The sequence below is a fragment of the Balearica regulorum genome, chromosome 2 (genome assembly GCF_011004875.1).
Source record: "Balearica regulorum gibbericeps isolate bBalReg1 chromosome 2, bBalReg1.pri, whole genome shotgun sequence".
NCBI lineage: Eukaryota > Metazoa > Chordata > Aves > Gruiformes > Gruidae > Balearica > Balearica regulorum.
In genome coordinates, this window is record NC_046185.1 from 22665964 (window position 1) to 22679375 (window position 13412).

Genomic DNA, 13412 nt, shown 5'->3' on the forward strand with positions numbered 1-13412 from the left:
ATAAAGCAGTGTTAAAGCACAGACTGAACCCGGGCCTTCAGCCCCAGCTCAGGGTGAGAATTGCCCCGCTGCAGGAATGGCTATCTTCTCCAGGCTGTCTTTTCTCATCAACAGCAGAAATGTAGATTTAATTTGAAATGCAGCTCTACTAGTAGGACTGCTGCTTCCTACCACGCAAAGGCTGGCTGAAAGGATGCACTTCCCAGTAAAGGAGAGCTTAGAAAAGGACAGAAAGGGTACAGTTCAACTTAGAATCACTGTATTTGGGGTACTGGCGGATGAAAAGCTGGACATGAGCCGGCAGCGTGCGCTTGCAGCCCAGAAAGCCAACCATGTCCTGGGCTGCATCAAAAGAAGCGTGACCAGCAGGTCGAGGGAGGTGATCCTGCCCCTCTACTCCGCTCTTGTGAGACCCCACCTGGAGTACTGCGTCCAGCTCTGGGGGCCCCAGTAAAAGAGAGACATGGAGCAGTTGGAGCGAGTCCAGAGGAGGGCCACGAAGCTGATCAGAGGGATGGAGCACCTCTCCTATGAGGACAGGCTGAGAGAGTTGGGGCTGTTCAGCCTGGAGAAGAGAAGGCTCCAGGGAGACCTTAGAGCAGCCTTCCAGTGCCTAAAGGGGGCTTTTAAGACAGATGGGGCAACCTTTTTAGCAGGGCCTGTTGTGATAGGACGAGGGGTAGTGGTTTTAAATTAAAAGAGGGTAGATTCTGCCTAGATATAAGGAAGACATTTTTTATGATGAGAGTGGTGAAACACTGGCACTGGTTGCCCAGAGAGGTGGTAGATGCCCCATCCCTGGAAACATTCAAGGTCAGGTTGGATGGGGCTCTGAGCAACCTGATCTACTTGAAGATGTCCCATTCACTGCAGGGGAGTTGGACCTGGTGACCTTTAAAGGTCTCTGCCAACCCAAACCATTCTATGATTCTATGATATTTGAAACCAACTGTTTAAATGCTGCCTTACTAGCTGTGTTACAGGTAAAAATGTGCTCAGGAAGGGCATAGTTGCCAAGGGGAAAGAAATGGCCTCTGGCCATGATGGAGGAAAAGGTCATCTAGCTGGACAGTAACTCTACGGAAAGCTTTGGTTCTTCCCATTTAGAAAAAAGGAGACTTTTTGGCAGACAGTGCTTCTGACAATGCAGAGCATATATTGCTCACAAAAGTGCTTCGCGGATCATTTCCCTTCCTCTGCAACTGAATGAGGTCCCTATGCTAACCGCAGCAACTGTTTATAAAACAAATTTATTAGGAAAGCAACTATTTTTTCCTTTCTTTTACAGTGTTTGTGTGGTTTATTTCTTCTTTGAGAAATCTAATTGCTCTTGACTTCTTCCCTCCCATCTGCTTTTCTTCTTCTCAGTATGACTTTTTCTATTTGCAGATTCAAACTTCTTCCTAACACATTGCGCATCAATCTGCTCCTCTCCCGCATGAGTCGTCCAGGGAAATGCTCTCCTACAAGTGAGGGACCACTGTGGTTGCTGTGCTGTGATAGTCCTGATTTGGGGATGGCCCTTGAGTTTCTTTCACTCCTCTTCTTAAACAACAACAGCTCCTGGGAGCTTTTGGCCCAGAGGCTCACAGGTTTCCAGGGTACCAGGAGCAAGAGTTCAGCTTATCCTGATCTGGTTCTCTAGTTGCATCACTGGGTTTGGTGGAGTTACACGTATCTGGAATTATATTTATACTGCAGCTTGGTGGGAGCTACTGTATGCTATGGCCATGAGGACAGAGTGTGTTGGGAAAGCCTGGATGTACCTATAGAGCATGAGATGCAGCAGCAGTGCAGCGCTGCAGGGACCAGCCAGACCTACCCTGAAACGCCCAGCAGAAATAGGGCAGCCTCACCGTGAGGTATCCTTAATCTCGCAAAGCAAAACACTCAGACCTGCCTCCACTTCTTGTTTCTATGGCTTTTAGAGAAACGAAAGCAGAAGCCCACTGAGATATTCAGAGAGAAATGCTGAATAATTTAGGTTGGAAGGGGCCTCTGCGGGTTCCAAGTTGGACTCCCTGCTCAAAGCCAGTGTGGGGTGAGAAGAAACAGAAGTGAGAAGCTTGGGGGTCGGGGCTGGAGGTCTACAACCCAAGGGAATTGGAGCCCCGTGACCCTCCAGCTCTCGGCAAACACCATGGACCAGTTGGAAAGTGCCATCGTAACAAACACAGCAAGAACGCTTGGGGCTCAGTGCCTTTCATCCAGGGGCTTCACACACAATTAAGCCTGTTTAATAGAAACAGGCCTTGTTATAGACACGGTAGAGACAGGGAACGTGAGGCCTTGTCTGAATTACTTAAGTTGCAAAAATCTCACTATTAAAATCTCACATTTTAAAATTGATCTAGTTAAAGTAGGGCAGGTTTTCCATTACAGGCATGCCCTAGGGCATGGAGGGATTGACATTGTGCTTCACAATGTCTGGAGCATCTGGAGCTCCCGTTAATTTCATTTGGGAACATGAATGCTTAACATTCATGAAAATCTGGCCCTCAGCAATGGGCCTGAGGAGACATGTACTTTTTGCAGTGAGCCAGTGATAGGAATGAGAGCAGAAATTTGGGGTTCATGGCAGGGAAGGGGCCGAGGAAGACCATCAAGCAGCTCTGTAGGATGGCTCTGCTCTCCCAGCTTCCCTGTCCTCCATAGGCAGCCACAGCTGGTCATATACATAGGTACAGCTATACATGCCTGGGGTGATCCAGCTCTGCAGTGCCCTGCTCAGAGCTGCATCAGCATCAGGAGGTGTGCAGGGAGCCAGGATTGGTGTCCGGGGTACACACAGCATATCAGCTTGCTTTGCCATGTTAGCTTGTTTCTGATAAAAGTAAATTATTTACATCTCCATGGTGAAGTGGATGAAGAACACACAGCTAAGCAAGGGCTGGGCAGGCCGAAAGAGTAGGGGGCATTTCTGCGCCTCATCGCTCAGAACCATAATACTGATAGTAATGTGCAAACTGCAATGTTGTCAGCTCCAAAAACCTCAAAATAAGTAATTAAAAACCCCCAAACGTATGATTTCATTTTAGGGATATTAGTCCTTTCTCATGCCACTAACAATCCCCACCTTTGAGTTTTTCTACCCAGCCCATGACCTTTTTCCTTTAATGAACATGCGGATCCCTTCACTGCGGCAATTAGGCAAAAACCCCATGTAACATCCCAGGCTCTCGCAATCCCTTAGCAAGCGTTGTGACACTGCGGCTGGCTCGCAACGTTTGCAGAGAGACCTTTTGCCTCGGTAGCTCACACATCCCATTGGTCTTAATGTCATGCTGCCGGCACGATGCATTAATCCAGACTTTGTGATCCGATAAGAGCTGGTGCTTGCAGGGAAACTGGGATATTGGAGTGAGATCTAATACTTGATATGTGCTTTGCTGAGCTTGCGATGTGTACAGACTGCTGGATGTTTCTGCTTATGTGATTATTTTTTAAATTTGATTTCTTAATACTCAGAGAATGTTGTTTTTACAGAGAGTTTATCTGTATCTAAATACGTTTCTTAGAAGTGTCTCTTTGTGGAAAAGAAGTGTGCAGGGCTAATTATGATTGAGAATTAGCGTATCTCTAAGGCCATAACATACCTGTAATCTAAGACATCTACCTGGTTTTAGAGGGCAGTGAACACTCCTTCCCCAGATTTGAGATTTTTTTGGATTTTCACTTTCAAGATATTCATTAATTTATACAAGAAGTAAAATATAGAAGTGAGTGGGAAACTACTTAAAAGGAATACCAGTGTCACCAAGGCTATTATCTATTACAAAGTCTCACCATTTTTTAAAGTGTCATTGTGTGTGTGTCACATCAGCTGTTTTGCTGGATTAGCCGCGTGGCTCATATAGTCCTATATCCTTTCTCTGACAGTAGTCAGTAGAGGAAGGAGCAAGAAATGTCCTAATCCTGATTAGTTGAGGATTGGGGTAAACCCTGGCTACTTTCAAAATGTCAAACTGTTGCAACTCTGAATACTCATGTTAGTATTCATGCCCTTACTGACTCCTGCAGAGTTTTTGCCATCGGTAACATCTGGTAGCTGGGAGTCCCACAGTTGAACTATCCGTCATGAGAAACAACCTCACTTCACATCACTTCTGAATGTGTCACATTTTAATTTCTTCACCTTGCATCATGAGAGAGAATGGAAATCCATTACACACCTTTTCTATATTGTCATTATCTGATGCATTCCTGTTACTCATGTTTCTGTGTTTAAGCATCTTTTCCATCTTCAGGCTTATCCACCCTGGAAATAAGCTGCTGTCAAGTAAGTGAGAGTGTGAATTCAAAGTGCAGTACCATTTTGCACAAGCTTCTTGTGTGGTCACCCCTGCTCCGCACGTGGAAGGCGTTTTTAAAATGTGTTCCAGCTTACTTCTACTGCAGACAGAGAGCACGTTGCAAAACTCCCAGCTTACTCCCCGCAGCTGAGATCTTTTCCCGCCATACCTCAACAAATGCCGAGGTACAATTGCACAGCAATACCATCTGGGGAGGACGACCATGTCCCCTGGCAACCTCCACCGCTCTCCTCGTGCAGGCAGCCTCTCTGGGACATTGCTGCTGAGCCCCTCCAAAGCCTCCTTTAAGCCCCTCTCACTCCATAGTTCCTGAACCAGGCTTAAGTGTTGCCATCGGGTGCGTAGGGATGGCTGGGCACAGAGCAAAAGGAGAGGCAGAGAGGGTTGTAGAGAGATTACTTGGCTGCAATTTTAAAAATGCTGGGTAATAAGGAAGATTGGATTTTAAGTGATCAAAAAAGGAGAAGGTAGGACAGAAGTGTCCCTCCATTTGTCATCTCTGCATTTGCTGTGCGGCCATAAACTCTTTGGCGTCCTGGTTCAAGGAGAATTTTATTACAGGGGTTTGGAAGGAAGCTGCAGGTAATTCCTTAGCTTTTAGAACAACAGCATGTCCCAGGTGGGACTCTGCAGAGCTGTCAATTTTATTTGTTGGTTGGGTTGGGTTTTTTTCAGATTTACAGATTATCTGAACATCTGAGCTATGAGAGTGATGTGGAAATCATTTATTCTGTAAGGACTTTCCCCTTAAAGGCAAGCTCACAGCGTAAAAGGTCTCCCAGGCTCTGCGGAGAGCTGGCAGCAGTTTCTGAGTGACAGCCAAAAATATGTTCTTGCAGCAGTGTTTCCACATTGATGGCACTACAACAGAGGCAGCTCCGCTAGAGACGGAGCGGGCAAACCCACGCTTTGGCAGGATGGAGAGTTCTTCCTGCCTAGACGTAAGGGTAGCTGTCATCTTTGCAGTTTTATTTGTCTTCGCCTAAGGCAGTGGTAGGAATTATGTTCATACAGCAAATAAAAATAGGCCTAGTAAAAATATCCTAGGTCTTTATCCTCCGCCTTTTATCTTACCCAAGAGTTATCCGCATCGCTTTGGAAAGCTGATACTCTCTGAACACAGCACAAGCCCTATATAGCGTTGGGTGCTGTGACTAATTACTGGGTCATTACAAGTGCTGAAAAGAGGGAAGGAGAAGAGAAACCCCCTGAACTTTCCACTGTTTCAGTCTCGCTTTAGCTGCCGTGGATTTAGCACCCTTTTCAGCTGGGGCCAACAAGAGGTTTCAAATGACTCGTGCAAACGGACTAAAGTTTCAGGGTAGCACATGCCCGAGAGGACATTCTATTCTACCTAGCTAATTCCCAAAATATAATCGGCAGGCACCGGCTGAGCCGAGGGAGCCTCTCGCCTGTACAGTGCTTTACCCCGCCGGGTGACCTAGTTGTTGGTGCGGGGAGTCACACACAATGCCAGGCCTGTTCAGGGGCTGCAGATTTCTTCGCGCAAACAAGCAAACAAGAAATTAAAGAAAAGCTTCAGCCATGCTGATAAGCTTGTAGGGGCACATAGGACTTGTTTGTTTGGGTTGGGGTTCGGTTTGGCCTTTCTTTGAACCCGGTTTAAGATGGAAAGCTGTAGTAAGCTTCAGTGCAGCGCAGGAGGCTGGAGGAGGCTGGCCTGCAGCTCTCCGGTCATTTGGGGCTGGCGAGAGCCTGCACAGCATCGGTCCTGCTCTGTATGTCACGTCCTCCGGTGCCCTGGAAGTGTTTGCTCTGTCATGCTGGTGTCTTAGTCGGAGAGATAAAAGGAAAGACCGAAACTGTCTGTGTTATAACACACCCTAGTCAAAGGCATCGCAAGGTTTCTGCGAGACAAGTACCGCCAGTGACGTTTCCATGCCTGCCTACCCGTGATTTCCATATCACTGAACATTAAAGACACTTTGAGCAACATTAAAGGGGCCTGAATTTCAGAGGAAAAGTGCGTAGCAGTTTGTGATCAGTTGCTCTGTAAGGACTAAATCATCCTTAAAGGATTAGCTATGAACTTACAAGTGCTGGTCTGAATTCTTTTCACTTCTAAAAGCACCCAAATACAAAAATTGTCCTGTGCTTGCAAATACTGCTTGTACTAGCCGTATGTATTTTAGGACTGTGCCATGTAAGTATTTTGCGATGGCATTTTAAAATAATTTCAGTAATACTCAGAAAATTATTTTCAGTCATAAAACTTTCTTTTCAGCATCAGGCTTGATCCACAAAGCGTAGGAGCTTATGGTAATTGATGGTGATGCTGGAGAAGCGAGGCTGGCTCCTGGAGGAAGCCCTTGTTTGTAGCCTGTAACACAAATATGAAAAAAAATGGTTTAATATTCTATTGTGCAAGATTATTTGTGAAAACTTTAAGAATTGAGGACAGGATTTACAATGCAGAGAGTAAGAAGATGGTTCTTTGCTCAGCGGTATTACTGCCCAAAGAGCCAGGCACTTTACTAGGTCATTTGTTGCCTTGACCTTTTTCAGAATATTTTCATCAGGTTGCTTTCTTGTTTAATATATATCTTCAGGCAGAGGGAAGTGGGCCCATCATTCTACTTTATTAAAAAGAAAGCCCATGAGTTTTCCTTCTCAGTTTGGCTATACCTATGAGGCAAGTGTCGTGTATGCCCTGTGGGATTGGGTAGAAGACTACAATGCATGGATAACGTTCAGGGCAGTGATGCTTTAGATAACTGTGATAAGCCAGAGGCAAAAAAAGCTGATCTGCGTACAAAATATTCTCTTAATGAAAAGGCAGATGAAGGAAGGCAGATCTTGCTCTGTTCAGCTACATTTTCAGGATCCTGAAGAAGATCACGGGCTCTTTTTGCAATATTTTTTGTGAGACATGAATGCTCTAGAAACCATTCTTCCTATAAAAGATGCCAGCGTGGTTGGAACCATGGAAAGAATCTCCTTGTCACCAGCAGGACAAAGTATCCACAGAGAACTGCTTTTTATTTGTAATATATTACACTGCATAAACATTAATGGGCCATGGATGCTGGAGCCAAACCTTCTGGAGCAGATCCAACTGCAGGTGTTACCACACTAGTTTCTCCACCAGCTTCAAAGCAAAGTCTTCTACTTGAGCACCTCCGCCATGCTGGCTCATGTTCAGAACCTGGGGCCTCAACTCAGTCCCCCAGGCCCACTTTTCCTACACAGCTAATTATTATCCTCTCATGCGCCTTGCAAAACAATTGCACAACCACAGCAAAGGTTTGTGCTCTCCATAACAGTGCTGTCAACAAAAGGTCTCTTTGCATGGCTTTTGGGTCATATTCTCAGAGATCTGTACTTGAACAAGGTCCCTAGGGAAGTGGTCATGGCCCCAAGCCTGTCGGTCGTCAAGAAGCGTTTGCACAATGCTCATAAATATATAGTTTAACTTTTAGGTTGCCCTATGTGGAGTCAGCAGTTGGACTCAATGATCCTCATGGGCCCCTCCCAACTGAGGATATTGTGTCATTCCACGATTCGAGTGTTTTCTACTTTTTTCACTTCCCAATATATGGCTACAAGAATATTAGTGCAACAGTTTGGTGAAAACTTAAAGATCACTGGGTGCAAGAAATAATAACAGAAGACAACTTAGGCTGGTGGGTTTTTTTAGCTTTTAGTCATACACAAATACCAAATAATGTTGCTCATTTACTATGCAATAGAAGTATCATCTGTTAGAGAAGGACAAACAAAGAAGCTAATATGCAAACTCAAGCTGTCCTCCAGTGCGTGTTACAATGGCTGGTCAGACTTTACAATCTGCCTCCTCTGCTCTTGCCACTTTACTCTGCCTTGGAAGTCTCTACTCAGTTGTAAGTGTTGGTAACTGATCAAAGGCCTGCCAGAGCCTGGATGCCAGCTGTTCGCAGGCTGAGCCCAAAGTGCCAGTAGCAGCAGCTGGCCAAGGGCCGGCGGTGGGAAGAGGTGTTCCTCCATCTGTAAAGAAAATCGTAAGGCGTGAATAGTGAATAAACCCAGAGCTATTCCAGTATCTTACGCAATGTTTTTAAAAGGGCATTTATTGTAATATGTTGTGAATATGGAAATCTCTCTCTTTTTTTGCCCCTTGGAGATGTGTACTACAACATAGAAAACATTTGTGGCTTGTTGTATTTTTTCATTTGCAGAGTTTATTCCTAGAGTAGGGCTTTTTACACTGTGATCCTCTTCAGTACCGGTACTAGCTAGAGGGTACTTACTCTGCACCTCTGGTGATGAGGGAGGCACCATTTGTTTTATGGGAGGAGGCAACTGCAAGGTTTAGGTTTCTTCCTAACAGCTCAGTAGCTGCATTACAAATAAGACCACCACTTATATTGCCCATATTTACATAGTCTAAATATCACCAAAGAACGTAGGCTGCAAGAATCTGGGCCTAAAAGCATCACAGAAGTTCCTTTATCTCCCTTTCTTAAGAAAAGTCTAGTTGTGGTAAAATGCTCTTTGCTGCAAATTACATTTTAAGCACAAGTAACATTCAAGGTATGAATCTGGAAATGATTCAAAGAAGGATTTCTGTCCTGCAGTTCTTTGAATTAATTCTTTGCACATCATCTGTAACCATTAAGTCCTCAGTATTGGTCTTGTTTATATACGAAATTGTGATTGCCCTGTTGTGAACCAAAGCAATGCTTTCATACAACGTAGAGGATTGAGATGATACTCATTATCACATTGGTACTGGTTGTGGATACCACTGAAATAGCTTTTATTAAATTAACCACTTCAGGAAACAGGTAATACGTGATTTGACTTCTCAAAATGAGCTATTTCTCCGTGATCTATTTGTAACTTGATGGCTTGCAAGAAATGAAGCTAAAAAATAAGACAATTATATCTTGAATTAGCACCACACACCTTGAACTTGGGCTTCTGTTATATCTGTAGTTGTTATGACAAGTTTAACTGCAGTGTGGCCTTTTGGGCCAAATCCTATTTCAGCGATGGTGATAGTAAAATTAATGTATCTGAAGCTTCTGTAAAATTACTCTGCTGAATTTGGGCAGCTAGGATCACCTATGCTTGAGTACGAATTTTTTAGAAAATGTTTCTCTCTCTTTAGAAGCACAAGTATTCCCACTAACTCCATCTGCAAACTTTTCTGGTTGAGATTTTTCCCCCAGTGAGCTGTAACTTTCACCTAATTGAATGAACGGATCCATATTTCTTTGCAGAGGTTTGGACAGCTTATACTCCGTGTTTAGGACTTCTTAACCTAAATCATTGCAAAAGAGGAATTGAAATGTTTCCAGTGCCATCAACTCCAACTGTAATTTCAGAGTCCCTCTGATCTTTCCCAGCCTCCCAAGGTACACAAAACACAATGCGATTCCTTGAAACTTGGTGTGCTTCTTTCCAAAGAGCCCACCTGCTGATGAGGGGACATGAATGACTGCTAACGCATTCTCTGCTTCATATTTTATCTCCTGAAATACTGCATTTAATTTGGTTGATTTTGCAATTATTGTAGTGGATACTGATATTGCAGGGGGTTTATTATTATAATTTCAATCACATTATTTTTAGTAGTCTTCCAGCACGTCAAATTCTAAGCACGTTCCTGGCAAGGAGTCTCTGCAGCTCATAGCTCCTCCTCTCACAGCTGAGTGGCTTCAGTTGATGCTGTGACTGCCATTACAGTGACACTTTCAGAGCACTTTTCACTCAAGCACATTAATGCAGCTTTAATTACTGATATGGTTACCCTGCCAATATACAAAGTCCACTGTACCATCCAGATAATTCTTTGTGGGCATTTATGTACCCGCAGCACAAAATCACTTGACCTTTAATAAAGTTTGCTGCTTTATCTCTCTGTACCGGTCTCCATACAGTCCTCTCAAAATGTATTCCTCGCAGGTTTAAAAGCCATCATTTCCACTGTCTTATTATGAAAACCTAAACTTTTGATCTGAGGTTTGGGTTGACTTCTTCCTTTTTTATTTTCCCTTGCAGTTTCTTTAGAATATCAGGATTCCGATCTGCCTGCAACCCCCAAGCAGTTAAATACAACTTCGGGCAGGTTTTCTACTTAAGGGCATGATTTTGGGTTGCTGGCTATGACAGCCTTGCAGTACCAGTTGTTATCTGGCATGGCTAGGTATATAACTTGGTATTTTCATTGGAATCTTACTCATTTATTCTCTGTTCTGTGAGTACTGGAAGCTTAACTTGTCATTAGTATTCTTTGCAATCTTTTGAAAAATATTAGCTAAATCATTATAACACAAGAAAAATGAGTACCTCTCATATTTGTCTCAAGTTTCCCTCCTATTAGGGCATGAAAACTATGTGAAAACTTCATTTTTCGGCTTGAGTCAAAAGCAGTTGCACGTAGCACTGAACGTTAGTGAAAATTAATTACGCCGTCCTCAGCTTCCCGGCAGTGGAAGAAAAGAGGAGTTATCAGAGGAGGATGAGCCAAGAGAATGACCTGGTTTTCCAGCGTTGTGCACAGAGAGACATAAGCCGCGGCTGATGAGGAATGCTAATGGTACCGTGCAGCTGGCATCTCGTGCGAAAGCAAGCAGCCGCAGCGACAGCTTGGTACCACTGTCAGAAGAAATCAGCACCCGTCTTGCGGGAAGCAGAGCTGTGTGCTTTCTCATCAATGTCCTAAGGGATTTCACTGCAGCACTTTATTATTACCTTTATTTTATACTTCACTCATTGGCTCATTAATGATGCCATGTGAACGCGTGACTTAAATCTCCCACATGGGACTCTGGCGAATGGAAATGTTACATGGGCCCCATGGCTTTGTGGTGTCACCATCCCACAGAACCTCACTTAAGCTGTGGTGGGAAGAGACAATTTGCTCCACAGACAGCAGCAGTAACCACGTCTGCTTCCCATGATTTGTGCCTTATTTTTCATACTCAGTAACCATGTCTGCTTCCCACGATTTGTGCCTTATTTTTCATGCTGCAGGAATCCCAGCTCACCTTATGACCTCCCTGACTCCTTCCTTCTCCACAGCCCCAGGTGCTCCCCATATCCCCCAACACCCCTGCCCACAGCAGCCTGCCAAGGACCAGGGAGGAGGCAGCGTGTGCTGCGGCTGCTCCAAGCCATTGCTGTCCGGCTAAACAGAGCAGATGATCAGCAAGCTCCCGCTGACACCTATCTTGGTGCAAGCAGCCACTCTGCCGCAGACAGAAATGATGAGCAGAATGTGAGTTTTATCCAGTCCCCTCCCACCAAAGGAAGAGGACTCTATTTGCTAGATAAATCCTTTCTACCTGGAAGAAAAAGCGGAAGATGAGACCTGCTGCAGGTGGGACTTTTAATATGACTCCCTAGAAAAAGACAGGAGCTACTCTGGAGAAATGCAGAGACTTTGGAGTGCTAAAATCACAGAGCTGTATCTGACCGGAGCCAAGGGGAATGTATAGTGAATATGATGGATTGACTTTGCTGCAGTGATAGACTGCTGCTATCAGTATCTGTAGCCTTCCCGCAAACTGAAAAAGAAGCAGCTGTCTGCCGCTTTCTGGTATTACTGTTGGAAAACTGAAGTTTGGAAGTCATGTATCATCAGTCAAAAATCTTTATGAATATGATAAATGCAGGACTGATGAATACATACTACAGAGTTTTGTGGCACAGAAGCGGAGCTTGCTGTTTCAGGCAGCCCTAGCCCAGTCATGCAGAGTGTGTTGAGGGCTCTTTTATTGAGATGGAGAACCTCAAGGAAATGTTATCCAAGCCAAAAGGCTGGCAGGAGACAGGATGCCATCTGAATATTCTTCTGACCAAAATTTAGAAACCAGACAGCTTGCAGAGACAGTAACAAGACAAAGCTTTAAAGGGTATGAAACACAGCAGCGTCTTAGCTGTGGTCCTGCAAGTGGGATTACCCGTGTCAAATCTTCCTGTTGCAGTTGCCATTTTTATTCAAGGTAGACTGAGTTATGAACACGTTATATGGACAGCAGAATAAGAAGGATGATTTGAATGTCTAGTTAATTTATTTTTCTCCTCAGAAAAAATGCTAAGATGCCCTTACATCCCCATTTCTATGTAGTCCTTGGCAGGAGGGACAATCCATGGGTGCTAATTCTTAAGATTTTTACTGAGAACAATATGGTATTTGAGGTGTTTTTAAGTGTTCATCACAACACACTGGTAGATTTTCTGAGTTTGCCGTTATCCCTTGGGATCACGTTTTCCTATAATCTTCAGTGGAATTGAATGGGTGAGGAGAAGAGTCCCCTGCATAACAAGGAGCAAGAAAACATAGTGTTCAATGAATGGGAGAGGGTGCTAGGATAAGAAAAGATCCACAAGGAATTAGATAAATAGAAGGAAGAAGAAACATTAGGGAAATTGCAGACGAGTGTAAGACTAGAGACATGCCTGGTGGGGCTGTAGCCAGGCGTGGGTGAAGGGAGGGAGCAAGGCTGAGAGAGCAAAGGGGGCTTGCGGGGGGGGGGGCAGGCAAGTGTCTGGAGGGTGACTGGGGCAGAGCACCCCGGTGTAGGTGGCCCAGGGCCTGGCTTGTCAATAGTAAGGTAACCACAGAAAGGGGAATTAAACGCCCCTTCTGTAACCCCTCATGTTATGAAAGGAAAGAATTTTCTCTAAATAACAACCAGAATTTGCTGTGCCTGCATGTATTGGGTTTGCGTGGCGAGGTTTTGCTGGCAGAGGGGGCTACAGGGGTGGCTTCTGTGAGAAGCTGCTAGAAGCTTCCCCTGTGTCTGACAGAGCCAGTGCCAGCTGGCTCCAAGATGGACCTGCCGCTGGCCAAGGCCAAGCCAATCAGCGCCTCTGTGATAACATATTTAAGAAGAGGAAAAAAAGAAAGTGCAACACAAAGAGCATTTGTAGCCAGAGAGAGGAGTGAGAAGATGTGAGAGGAACAACTCTGCAGACACCCAGGTCAGTGGAGAAGGGGGAAGAGAAGGTGCTCCAGGCGCCGGAGCAGAGATTCCCCTGCAGCCTGTGGAGAAGACCATGGTGAAGCAGGCTGTCCCCCTGCAGCCCATGGAGGTCCATGGTGGAGCAGATACCCACCTGCAGCCCATGGAGGACCCCACGCCAGAGCAG